This window comes from Cryptotermes secundus, unplaced genomic scaffold (genome assembly GCF_002891405.2).
Source record: "Cryptotermes secundus unplaced genomic scaffold, Csec_1.0 scaffold487, whole genome shotgun sequence".
In the NCBI taxonomy this organism is placed as follows: Eukaryota; Metazoa; Arthropoda; class Insecta; order Blattodea; family Kalotermitidae; genus Cryptotermes; species Cryptotermes secundus.
In genome coordinates, this window is record NW_019724589.1 from 190952 (window position 1) to 202448 (window position 11497).

Sequence of the window (11497 nt, forward strand, 5' to 3'; positions counted from 1 at the left end):
GAATTACACACTCCAAATATAACTGGTTATCACGGACTATCACTGATTCTCGCACACGCGTCTGTAGCTCGTAACTTGCGAACTGAGAACTCGTTTATAACACACTGACTCGTAGGCTTTCTCGGAACTAACTCGGAGGTAGCTCGAGGACTAACTGTGAATAGCCTTCGCTTCTTCTTATGTAGCCTCGTTACGGACCATTGTCGTCTGATGCCGTGTTGCTAGCAACGCTGTCCGGAGTTGTTGACTGCTGCCTAGCAACCGCGATATCCCTTGGTGACGTCACCGCTGTTGACTCGCGTTGCGTAGCTACCAGGTTGCGGGGACTCGGCTAACTTCGGCTCCGCTCGGCTCACTTCGGCTCCGCTCGACACGTCACCGCGGGGAGAGTGGCGGGCTGATGACTCGCCTATTACGAGGCGCTACGTTACCGCCACGTGCCGCTGGGGAGTTAGGGGTCCCCCGTTGCGCAACATGTCACAATATATACGGAACTGAATATCGCTTTACGATATTCATCCACGCACCGGACTACTTTGTGTTTCTGCAAGTAACGCAAAGTTTTCCACAACTGGAGAATTTTATTGCATGCCATATGGAACAATTTTCTCAAGGTCGAATTTGCATAAGTAGAGACTAGAATAACCAGGGAGCATCTGTAATATTTGTATGGTAAGATAATCATGAACTGTGAGTAGCTTTGCATGCAGAAATTGTGATCGTAATATGTGAATGTAACGTAAAACTGAGTATCAATCGACATGGGAAATGAAATGTTCATTAAGAGCTCTTGTGGTCACTGATTTTCCTGATATGCTTTCCATAATTGCAGTCCAGTATGATGAGTCGTATGCGTTCGTCATGGCACCGAACAGATTAGTATAGCGGTAAGATTGTGGCCTTCTGCTCTGGAGATATCCATTTCAAATCTTGGTATCTTTATGGCTAATATTAGTTTTTTCAGTCCTTCGATCACTATTGTGTTTCAACTCCTAATGTTTATAAGTTCTGTGTTTGTAACGGCATCGTTAAATAACTTAAGAATCAATCTACTTCAACACGAAAAGATTATTCAGCTTCCAACCCGCTGAGGTTTGTTGACAGACTCATTAAAAATAGTGTAAATGAATGGAGAGCAAGTTTTCGAGACTTGTTGCCTGTTTCATGACAGTCTGTTCTGTGGTTCACTTGCAAAGGCCAACGTTATACGCGTTACACAGAGGCCAGGGCGACAGATATCACTGTACCATTTATTGAAACCGTAATGAACGAGGCAATTTGTGAAGTTGAGTAAATTGACAGGTTCCTAATTAAAGCCCGAGGCATCTGACATAAAAAAGACACTGAAACGTAATGAGTTTGAATTTAACTATTGCTCACATGTGAATTTGTGTCATTGCAGTATAGTTCATGATCCCTTGATCTGAAGCCGAATAACAGAAATTTTACCTAAAAGTAATATACACGTACATGAAAATTATTCTCCTGCAGGAAATGAAAAAGTATGTTCAAGTATATAAATTAGAGCCTTTCTATAGAAGCTGACTGTCGTTCGGGGTGTCAAGAAATTGCCAGCCTTTTACGGATCCAGAGGATATACTGCTACATATTGCTACATTCAAATGATATCTCCATCAGATTCTATACTCAGCAATTTGATTGAATCTAGCCTGTACCCCAACATCCTAATTTAATAGTGTGACGTATTTGCGCTCTGCAGGACACCCCCTTCCCCGCCAGTGGTGACGTAACAGCATTGGAGCGTTGCCGCTGCTACGGTAACAGGCCAGTTAACACTCCGCCCCCTCTCCTGCGGTGACGTAACAGCATTTCCCACTGTGACGTAACACGGGACATCGCTGGTAACACGAGGCAACGGGAATGGTATAAAAAGCCGGCTGAGCAGTATGTGGGAAAGTGTGTGATCAGGAGTGACACAGTGTGGATCGTGAAGTCGCCGAGTGCAGCTGAAATATAGCAGGAGTCGCGGAAAGAAGATCCGAACGCGTGGTTAGAGGATTTTATGTGACAGTGTGCGATACTTGGAAGTCAGCCAGTGAAGACTTGCGAGTATTGTGTGCCTTCAAGACTTTGTGTGTGCTGTAGTAGAGCTATTGGGAGTGTGTAATTCAGTGACACTTGGACGACTCCCGCGTTGTAAATACGTGAAGACTACTGAAGAGATTATTGTGGGGGGTTTGTAAATTTTCTAAAGCCGTAACAGTGTTATACCTATTTGTAGTTACGACTTGTAGCTGTTAAATAAATCAATTAACGATCTGAACGGCGTCTTCAGTAGATCGCATAATCCTGGAGGCCGTTGAGATCGAGCTCCATCCTAACAACATGAACAAGGAAACAGGGTTCAGTCTCAACAAGTCATGGAAGCCACTCATCTCCTCCATCAAGAGAAATCCTACAAGTCACCCCAGTTCTTCGTGATGTCATTGACGTCAGTAGCCTGTCCCCAACCACTGGTTCTTCTTGTCTGCCGCACTTCCTAGTGCTATTGACCTCAAGTTTCCTGGATTCACTGGCCGTTTCCCCCCCTTTCTTAGCACACTACATCATATGGCTTTTATCGCTCTCAACAATCTCGACAGACATGGTAGCATCTCTTCCCTCAAGAGAATCCAACTAGCCACACCAGTTCTTCGTCATGTCATTGACGTCAATAGCCTGTCCCCAACCTACCGGTTCTTCTTGTCTACAGCACTTCCTAGTGCTATTGACCTCAAGTTTCCTGTACTCACTGACCGTTCCCCCTCGCCCTTAGTCACACACCATATATGGCCTTAATCGCTCTCCACTGCTCCCATTGGTCCGTTCTCCCTAACCACCCCCCCTGCCTACTTCGTATATAAGCAGCACCTTCCACATCCTATCACCACAGCTACTGCTCTCCGCAGCTATTCAACTGCTCTGAAGATGGAGGCGCTACGTTCCTCCGAAACGTCGGCCAAAACGAAGAATACACGGTGCCTAAACCCAGAAGACGACTTTCTTCATTGTCATCGCCGTGAAAACCTCAAAACTTTTAAAATGGAGGAAGTTCAATAAAATATAACTTTAAAGGAAATATTTCTGGGGTGCTTGTTGAATAAATGCAATTCAATGAGCTTAATTATTCCATCAGAACTCTACAACAACATGGCCCTTTCTCTTAAAATCAAATCTTAAAATCTCTTAGGTATCAAAGAATTGAAATAAATAATAAAAACTCCAGTCATAATGCATTTTCAAACTGGGGAATTATAAAGCACGGTGTTCCACAAGGGTCAATTTTAGGTCCCTTACTTTTCTTCTCTACATAAATGATCTATCTAAAACCATCAACAATAAATCTAAACCAATTCTATATGCAGATGACACTAGTATAATATTTAAGAACTCTAAATTTGAAAACTTTAAAAATGACATAAATATTGTATTTGAAGCCTTAAACAGATGGTTGGAAGCCAATTTACTCTCATTAAATTTTGATAAAACCCATTACATATCATTCACAACTAAAAACAACCACCAAATTGATCTGGACATCAGTTATGCCAACAAATTAATCTGTAAAGTACTTGATACAAAATTCCTTGGAATACATGTAGACAGTACACTGTCTTGGAAAATACATATTGAACAAATTATACCTAAATTAAATGCAGCTTGCTATGCGATGAGATCAATTAAGCCTTTTATGTCACAGGAAACATTGAAGATGGTTTACCATGCCTACTTTCATTCTATTATGAACTATGGATTAATATTTTGGGGGAACTCTTCACATAGTGTAATAATTTTTAAAATACAAAAGAATATAATTAGAATCATTACAGGATGTAGAAGTAGAGATTCATATAGAGAATTATTTAAGAAATTAAAAATTCTACCTCTTCAATCGCAATACATATTATCGCTTCTCTTATTTGTTGTTTACAGCAAAGATAAATTCAAATTAAATTCTGATGTCTATAACATGAATACTAGACAAAAATATAACTTCCACCTACCCTCATCAACTTTATCAGTATATCAAAAAGGAGTCTACTTTACTGGCATAAAAGTGTTCAACAATCTGCCACAAAGTATTAAAAACTTGGGCAATGATACTAAAAAGTTTAAATCAGAGTTAAAGAATTATCTACATGCTCATTCCTTCTACTCTTTAGATGAATACTTCAATGTAAATAGAGAATGATGTAAAATTAAGTTATATTAATTTTTAAGCTAAAATTGCCTGTACTTATGTATGTAACCTTTTGACTTGTTCTGTATCCAAAGGTACTAACCTACTTAGGATTTATAGAATGTAAATAAATTCAATTCAATTCAATTAAAATAAATGAAGCGTGTTTTAGTTCTGTTGTACTCTAACCAGTGCCAGCCTTGCCGAGAGATGCATTTCGGTTTGACTAAACTACCATGAGTGCGTGTCCTACCTAGAGACATTTTTCTGTTCTTCTGTACTGTCATCAATACGGGCCTTGAATAGAGAATCATTTCAGTTCTGCTTAACACGCAATTCAGTTTGACTAAACTATCATGAGTGTGTGCCCTGTCTAAGCACTCATTTCATTTCTAATGAACTATCATGAGTGGCCTAGAGATGCAGTTTCATTCCTCTGTACTGTCATCAGTACAGACGCATTTGAGTTCTGCTGAACTACCACTGGAAAGTGTACTGTAATACAGTTTAGGGGCGTTCAAGTTCTAAGGTTTCCGATTTTTTTCTAAGGACTGGGAGCAGATAGACACATGCGGTTTAGTTTAAAATACGTATGCACTCTTTGTGAATGCGTGACAGAGATGGCAGCACTCTACGGCACACAGAACTCTAGTGGTAGCGGCGAGAGTGAGGAGTGTTTTTGATACTTAAAATGGCGACGTTTTCGTTACAAGAACAGCGAGTAATCATTCGTTTTCTCCACTTGCGTGGTGCGACACCCATTGAAATTCATTGCCAGTTGAGTGAGACGTGTGGTGATGGTGTCATGAATGTGAAAAATGTGCGTTCGTGGGCGCTACAGTTCAAAGAAGGCCGAACGTCATGTGACAACGAACAAAAACAATCTCGGCCTCGCACCAGCCGGTCTGACAAAATGCTCGAGCGAGTTGAGAAAGTTGTTTTGGAGGATCGCCGATTGAGTCTGGAAAACATCGCCTCCAAAGTTGGCATTTCCGTGGGATCTGTGCACAAAATCCTGCACGAGGACCTGCGAATGCGGAAAGTGTCCTCCAGGTGGGTGTCACGAATTTGGCGGATGACCACATAGCTGCACGCATGGCAATTTGCCAGGCGATGTTGACACGTGATGAAGGCATGAATAGGACTTTCTTTTCATCAACTGTGACAATGGATGAGACATGGATGCCGTTTTTCAATCCGCTATTGCATCAGCAATTTTCCAGTGGTCAAAACAGACTCCTACAGAAGCGTTCGCAGCGGCCATGGAATCATGGCGTCGATGTTGTGAAAAATGTTTACGGCTGCATGGAGATTACGTTGAAAAGTGACAGAGGTTTCAAATTTTTTGTATGACTATTGTGTGAGAAAAGAATCGGAGACCTTAGAACTTGAACGCACAACGTACACGTCAGGTATATACGAGTACACGTATACGATGGGGTACCCAAAAGAAACCGAACTAATTTTTTTGTGGGCAGAGCTTTTGTAGTACCGCGTTTTGCCGCTATGAGCTATGAGCTAACATTCCTGAGTCGATAAGCTGACTACCGTTGCTTCAGAAGGTAAGGACTAGTTTCGGTAGAGTTTATAGTGACAAGTGTTTTGTGTGATCATCGTTTTTGCAATGGCTGATTTTCGTGAACAGCGTGCGGCGGTGAAATTCTGCTTTTTGCTCGGGAAAAGTGGAACAGAAACTCTTGAAATGTTAAAAACGGCGTACAAGGACGATGCTATGAGGAAAACTGAAGTGTTTGAGTGGTTTTCCCGTTTCAAAAATGGTGAAATGTCAATTGATGACAAACCTCGTTCTGGTCGTCCTTCCACGACCCGAACACATAAAAATGTTGAAAAAATTCGTGAAATCATCAAGAAAGATCGATGACGGACCATTGAAGAAATTGTGGAGCTGTCGGGAGTGACTTGGAGCTCAGCGGGCAGATTTGTGGCAGTCGGGTGACTGGTTTTTCCATCATGACAATGCCCCTGCTCACACAGCCCTGTCTGGACGACAATTCTTGACCAAAAATGGTATATCCCCTGTTCCTCACCCTCTATACTCACCCGACCTTGCCCCGTGCGACTTTTGTTTTGTTTCCTTGGAGGAAAAGAGACATGAAAGGAAAAAACGACGGATGCGCTGTCAAGCATCTCAAAAGATGAATTTAGACAAAGGTTTGGGTAAATGGAATAAAAGACTAGACAAGTGTATTAGTATAAGTGGAGAGTACTTTGAAGGGGATTGAAGGTTTGTGCTTAAAATTTGAATAAATAAGTTTAAAAAACAAAGATCTGTTTCTTTTGGGTACCCCCTCGTATATTATACTACTTTAGGTATGTGTTTTAAGATACCCAATGTGCATTATGCAAAGTCACGTAGAGAGGTTCAAAATATTGTGGCATGTCTGCTGATAGCAAAAACTGTGAAGCCAGTAGAGACAGCCGTTGCTAGGGAACGGCTGTGTAACACGCAACAATGGAGTAACTGTGGGAAGCAGTGTTCTACATGATGTCCGTGCCGATAGTTACATGGTGCAACAACAACCATATATTGTGGCATAGGGCTCGACACCAAGACTGACTGACTGACTGACTGACTGATTGATTGACTGACTGACTGACTAACCGACCGTCAGTCGCATTTTGACTGTGACTTTGACTTTATATTGTGGCATTCCTGCTGAAAGCCGGATTAGTTTAATCAACAGAAACAACCACTGCGAGGCAATAGCCCTATAAACACATTCCCACGGACACCTGATCACGTGACCACGGCCGCGCTTACATGCAACAGAGGAGCACGTCATGTCTGTGTCCGCAGTGACGTCAAGCGAAAGTAGGAGAGCTACTGAAAGCGGTGTTGCCAGGCGGCCTGGCGCCAGGCGGACATTACCGCTACATTGGAACACGTGATACCATGTCATCCACATCAACAGACGAACAGTGTTTTCTATTGAGTCCGTGCGGAGGCTATATCTGGAGAATCGAAACACCTGACTTTGACTTGAAGGCAGTCAATCGTGAGTAATGAATCGAAAGTTAGCAGCTGGGAGACAGAGCTGTCGGAGGTCGTTGCAGACATTCCTCCTTGGTGGAGGCGTAGGAGCCCCTATTTCTCAAAGTCGCTGCCTAGAAAAATCGAGTCTAGTTGTGAGATAGGCGACAGCCAGCAAGAATATGAAGCCGTGAACACGGAAACTGAGACAGCTACGTCGTTGGAAGTCGTTACCAGGCAAGCGGTGAAGACAGCAAAATGAGAAGACACAATGCGTGCTGTAGTGAATTTCGGAGAGTGTGAAGTAGTAATAGCGCTGGAGTTACTTGTAGATACGATCTCTAAGTGTTCCATAAATCCAATTATCAATCCAAACCCCGTCTATAGTCACTCCATTGCTTGACCCTATTGTATGTGGTGTCACCCTAATTAATACCAATGGTCTGTTGCAATAGAAGTGACGCAAACGGTTTTCTGTAGAGAAGATTAATTCTAATTAGGGAGCTACAATATATAGTAGCCAACATATTAATATTAAAAGGCTGTAAGGTATTGTGTGCATAATATTAGGTATTTTAAACGACTGAGCAAAGTATAATTGGCAAGCAAACTCAATGAACTCATTTAAATGCAACTGAATTTCAGCTAGAGAATACGAAGGCAAAATCCTGGCAAATTGCTGATATATACGTAATAATAATTAGGCATTCTGTACAAAATGAAAATTAACGCCTTATTCGGAGGTCATTTCTGTCTGTTTTTCTGTGACCTAGCATCAGCACATAAACAGGCGGACAGGATATTTTAAAATTTCATGATAAATATTCTCACATAAACGTGTGGGGCAATAACGACTTTCGGCCATATGATTATTAATTCGTAACGTAACAGAATTTATAGAAGATCAGAAATGAACTACAGGCATTTCACTATATCATTACCTGTTGCTCAAATTTCTGTGAAAATAGCCGAGAGACCTGCATATAACTTTAGTTCAACATTCTGGCATTTAGCTATATCGACTAATTTGCAGAATCTACTGCAACATGTACTATTCATATATACACCAAACCAATGATCAGATTTTGGTGACATTCCGTATGAGAGATATATGTGAAACATTATTGGTCCATTTGATTTTATTCACACTGACCATCTATGAAGCCTATTTTACATGTCATAACGATCTTTTTCATTACATAACGAGCTATCATACAAAGTACGATGCACGCGGTAGCATAGTTGGTTGAGGCACCATGTTACAATCCAGAAGGTCGCGGGTTCAAGTCCGAATGAGGTCACTGAATTTTTTCAATTGCCCTAATATTTCCAGCCGCACTATGGCCCTGGGGTCGACTCAGCCTCTAACAAAAATGAGTACCAGAAATCTTGGAATATTCTTGGGGGTAAAGGGTGGCCGGGACGTAAGGCTGACAACCTCACCGCCATTTGTGAGCCGATTGTCTAGAAAATGTGGGAACCTCAACATCTCACAAACCTATTGGCCCTCACGGCCTTTTACAGGGATACATTCACTTACTTATTTTTACAAAGTACGATATAATTCAAGACGGGATGCCTTCCCATAGTGCTAGTCAGCCTTTCCTGATTTTGAATCCCATTGTCCAATTACAAAGCCTACCTTACATAAGGAAAGAAAGGGGGTTTTCCATGTATACCGGAAAACGTTACACATAATATTTTGTTTAAATTAGATTTTGAATTTTATTTTGCTAATTAAGTACGAAATTTCTTAGTCTTAATTAGTTTTTTATTCTTTTTGTGAAAGATGATGAATATAGAAGCCCAAACAGCCACACTGCCAGTCACGATAGCCGAGCGGTTTAAGGCATGTACTGTCTTCGCTCGCTTGGAAACCCGGATCGTGGGTTCGAATCCCACTCAGGGCATGGATGTTTAGTTTGTGGGTATGCGTTTTTCTGTGTTTGTGTATAAGTAGAGGCCTTGCGACGAGCTGATCACCCGCCCAAGGAGTTCTATCGAATGTCTAAACTTTTGTAAACCGAAGCGAAACGGAGAGTTTCATGGAGGTAGGCCTAAGCCCACTGGGGCTGTAGTGCCAAGGGGGAAAAAAACAGCCATAGTAAATTCAAGGAACGCCGTTGGGAGTTGCATATACTACAATACATGGCAATTCAAACTACGAGCATATTATTTACATTCACGAATAACAGAAGATTATTTTCGTTAGCATATGAGAAGACTGGACACTTTTTCCTTACTCCTTATTTTCATATGTAATCCTCAGAACACAGAACAAGATGAAACGGATGTCAGTGACCTGTGTTTGTACCGAGCAAGATAATTGAAGTACTAATGCTTCCGACTGGATGTGCCCAGCTCGAATCTCGAGTGGAACACTGATTAAACTTTCTGAGTTTTGTCATAGTTCTCCTCAATCTCTTTAAGCAGAGGCAGTGATACGTTTAAAATTCGGTCACGGCCTTTCAATTTATTGTTCATTTATCATCTTACGATAGGGCACCAACTTGTCTGAGCTACTGACAACTTCATTAAATAAACGTATTTGTGAAGATCGGAATTTGATTGAGATTGTTTAATTTTAGGCCTAATATGAACTTTGTTATAACTGCTTGAAACTTCTGATACACCAATACTACACAATAAGAAGACAACTCAGCCGCAAATGGAGCCTTTCCTCCTGACAATCTACGCCCGACACTTCAGTGTAGCTGTAACTTCATAGACGTGTTTTTATGTTATATCCTACTCGAATCTGATCTCAGTTACCGATTGCTACGATTCTGTATTTTACTCAGTCTCCTGGTTAACTCGAAATAGATTACCACATCCTCCTTTGTGATTATCTTGACAGCTTATTCTGGATTTGCAATCTTGGAAATTGTATTTTTTTTTCTTTTGGAGCTACAGCCCCAAATTTGTGGCTTGGCCTACCTCCATGAAACTCTCCGTTTCACTTCGGTTTACTAGATCTTAGACATTCGCTAGACTCCTTGGGCGGGTGATCAGCCTGTCGCAAGGCCTCTACATTTAAATAAACACAGAAAACACGCGAACACACACCAACCCTAAACATCCACACTCTTGAGTGTAATTCGAACCCACGATCCCAGCTTCCGAGTGTGCGAAGACAGTGCATGTCTTAGATCGCTCGGCTATCGTGACCGGCTGGAAGTTTAGCTTCACTAAATTACCAAAAATCAATAGATAACTCATATCACGAAGTTAAAGAGACATGCCTCTGAAGCACTTGAAGTTAACTGCTCATGAGCAAGAAGCAGCGCAGTAAATGGTGAGGGATACTAAAATAAATTCGGTGCCCATAGCACCACTTCAGGAGCTCAGTTTAATGTTCCGAGTTCATTTCGCTTTGTAAATCACGTGTAAAATTCATGCATGAGAAGGAAGTCATGCAAGTAGGCTTTAAAATGGATTCGCTCACGGGTTTGTATGTTCAGTCATAGCTTTCAGGAGCGCTCACAAAGCGTTTCTGGATCCTCAACTGAATAAAAATATAAGGTAAATAGAACTAATTGAAACAGTCATCGTGAGATAAATGTAATATTTTGGGGCGAGATATATTTTATGTGATTCTTTCTTCATGCTTTCTTCTTTAAAATCTGCATAAACTGAATACGTAATGGGGAGGTTGTATATAACTAGTTAGTTAGTTATTGGAGAGGGTGGGTTTCCCCATGCACTTAGACCTGTATTGGTTCATTGTGCTTCCCTCTACGATTTCTACCAGTCTCTATATCCTACCGGTACTGGTGCTCACCATCAGTCCCGCCCAGCCAGCGAGACCGGCTCTAGTAGCGGAGAGGTATCTATAATGCTTCCCCCATCTACCAGAGGTATTAGAGACTGCTGTTAGGCGAGAAACGTCCGTAAATTTGGCTCAGTGACCTCCTTTGGAGATATGAGGTTCTTTTACGTGCCGTAAAGCTACGACACGGGCCCACGGCTTAAAGTCCCTCCCGGAGGATTTGCTCCCTGAATGTTTCCGCCCTTAAAAATTCGACGACTTCCGCCGGGTATTTGAACCCGCGTACTACGAGTCATGAGGTGGGAACGTTACCTCTAGACTACGGAGGCCGCTTTGTATATAACTATCCAAATGCTTTTATTTCCAAAATCACCTGATTAATTTTGATATTGTGGGTCTGAGACGAATGTAATATTTAAGATTTGAGGCTTTCACGGCGGTGACTATGAAGAAAGCAGTCTTCTGGGATTTGGCACCGTGTATATGTGGTGTTAACCGACGTTTCGGAGGAACGTATCGCCCCCATCTTCAGGGTAGAAGAAAAGTATAAGAAATC

At 41.7% G+C, this 11497-nt stretch overlaps 1 protein-coding gene across 1 annotated transcript in view; it reads right to left on the reverse strand.

The window, feature by feature from the left end:
- Nucleotides 1–11497, reverse strand: part of LOC111862349 — a 426180-nt gene that overhangs the window by 25749 nt on the left and 388934 nt on the right. The window lies entirely within an intron of this gene.